General features: G+C 38.9%; 1 pseudogene; it reads left to right on the top strand.

The window, feature by feature from the left end:
* The first annotated feature begins 504 nt into the window (after nt 1-504).
* On the top strand, nt 505-1,646 carry LOC126499759 (60S ribosomal protein L3-like; annotated as a pseudogene).
* The last annotated feature ends 1,068 nt before the right edge of the window (nt 1,647-2,714 follow it).

Below are 2,714 nucleotides of genomic sequence, written 5' to 3'. Positions count from 1 at the left end.
GAAACGCTAATGGAATGAACATCCCCTCTGGCAGGCTAAGACGTTTTGGAGAAAGAAAGCTGAAGATCTGCTGTGATTGCAAATTAGTCCATGCAGCATGAAAGTAGTAGCATTACTGTATCACACATGTTACAAGGGATCATCTCAATTAAAAGTGAGGTTTCAGAGGAAAATACCCGTGGGATATTGAAAATAAGCCCAATGAAATGATTATTGAGCACATAAATCACGAGACTGCTGATTTTAGTAGTAACATTGAATGCTACTGGAGAATCTTAACGGAAGCTGGGAAAAATTAATGTAGCAATGCACCCATTACATAACAATAAAAATCTAAAACAAGCAAAGGACTCAATACCCGGCTTCTGATCTTTAGCATAAATATATTAGATCAAATTTTATTGGATAAAACATTATTATTTCCAATGATGTACATCAGTATTTTCAGCTGTATTTAATTTTAAATAAGGTTAACACGCTCTATTGACAGCATGTGAAAGCAAAATGTCTCACAGGAAATTCTCTGCTCCCGGGCATGAGTCCTTGGGCTGGCATTGTGGGAAAGTGAAGAGTTTTCCCAAGGGTGACCCTTCCAAGTCTCTTCACTTCACCTCCTTTATAGGCTACAAAACTAGCATGAGTCACAACACGCAGGAAGTTGATAGACCAGAATCCAGAGAGAAAAACAAGGAAGTTGTGGCGGTTGTAACCATTGTTGAAACACCACTCACAATAGTTGTAGACATCGTGGGATATGGTGAAATCCCATGAAGCCTTCCGACGTTTAATATAGTATTTACTGAGCACATCAACGATGAGAGTAAAATGTGTTTCTGCAAGAACTGGCACAAATCTAAAAAAGGCTTTCACCAAGTCCTGTAAGAAATGGCAGGATGACATGGGTAAGAAACAGCTAAAGAACTTCAGCGGCAGGAAGAAGTACTGCCAAATCATCTAGATAAGTGCCCACACTCAGATGCATCTGCTTCTTCTTCTTTGCCAGAAGAAGGCACACTTGATGGAGATCCAGGTAAATGGGGACACTGTGGCTGAGAAGCTAGGCTGGACCCTGGAAAGGAGGGAGCAGCAGGTTCCTGTGAATCAGGTGTTTAAACAGGATGATGTAATTGATGCCATGGGGTGACAAAAGACAACAGCTACAAAGAAGTCACCAATTGTTGACTTATAAAGAAAAGCCCCTGCAAGACCCATTGAGGGTTGTGCAAGATTGCCTGTATTGAATCCTGGCGCCATGCCTGTGTGGCCTTCCTTCCCTCTGTCTCCAGCTGGGGAGAAAGGCTACCATTATTGAACTGAGATTAACAAGGTTTACAAGATTGGCCAAGGCTGCCTCAGTAAGGATGGCAAGTTGTTCAAGAACAATTCTTCTATTGACTAAGACCTGTCTGACAAGAGCACCAAACTGTTGGGTGGCTTTGTCCATTTGTTCATAGGCTGTGTGGTGGGAACCAATAAGTCTCTTCAAGTCCTTGTTGGTGCAGACCAAACGATGTGCTCTGGAGAAGACTAACCTGAAATTGATTGATACCTCCTCCAATATGGTTTGTTTCCACACCATGAAGAAGAAGAAAGCATTCATGGGACGACTCAAGAAAGACCTCATTGCCAAGGAAGAAGGTGCTTAATGCCAGCAGCACTTTGCGCAGCTGGTGAGGTCTCAATAAAAGTTTTTGCAGTGGGGGGAAATAAGGCTAAAATAGAGAATAATGAAATAAATCGAGTGTGTTAAAGTAGCCTTAATACACTAAACTTGAGTATGAGTTCTGTGTTTTGGTGTGCAATCAGTGAAAACAAATCCAAATAGTAAAAATGTAGTTATCTTCAACCAAGGGAAAATTTGACTTTCTTTTACATACATTAGAGAATATCAATTTTCATTTGAGTACAAGATTAATTTATGCCATATCTGTTTTCAGACAGCAAAACAGTATATTGGCTATGGTGAATATATTTTTTCAAGAAAGTTTAATTAATTTACTACAGATGCTTATATATGTATAATATATAAGCATGTATATATAGAGATATGCAAAATACTAATTTCTCACACTTCAGACAAAGAAATTTTCCATACATTCAAAAAACATTTAGTGTATTTACACCATATGTACACAAAGGATGATAATAGAAATATAATATTAATTGTAAACATTTGAATACTAAAGTTTATCTTGATATTTAAACACTAGCAGGTTTGTAAACACATTAATCCTGTATATATCATGAAACAGCTCTGAACTAATACATATCCCTTCAACATAGATTCAGCATTCTCTCTGTAGTGCTATGGAACAGGTGCTGAAAATTTCCCCTGTATTTCCTCATTTGTAGGCCTTCAGAACATGCCGCACTTACTTACCACTGAAAACATCTGGTCTCTTTGCCTGAAGCTTTTCCAATTTCAGTAGCCTGCCTTGCTCAAAGTTAGACAGGAAGTGTGGGAAATGCATTTCCCGGGGAGCAGCCTTCAACCAATGACAGATGAGAATAGTTCTGTAAATACTCCAGGAGCTGTCCCTTCAGGCAGGAAGTATCTCTCAGACATGTACTCGGAACCCACTTCTGAAATTTTCTCAACAAGAATTAGCTCCCAAAGTCACCCACAATGGTGGCTCGAATTTTTTTTTTTGTTTGTTTGTTTTTTTGTTTTGTTTTGTTTTGGGAGTAGGGCTTTCAATAGCTAATGAAGCTAA

Source organism: Alexandromys fortis, unplaced genomic scaffold, assembly GCF_014885135.2.
Source record: "Alexandromys fortis isolate MF-2015 unplaced genomic scaffold, M_Fortis_MF-2015_v1.1 scaffold_37, whole genome shotgun sequence".
NCBI classification, from domain to species: Eukaryota; Metazoa; Chordata; class Mammalia; order Rodentia; family Cricetidae; genus Alexandromys; species Alexandromys fortis.
The sequence above is the reverse complement of the archived record's forward strand: the minus strand, read 5'-3'. Positions and strand labels throughout refer to the sequence as shown.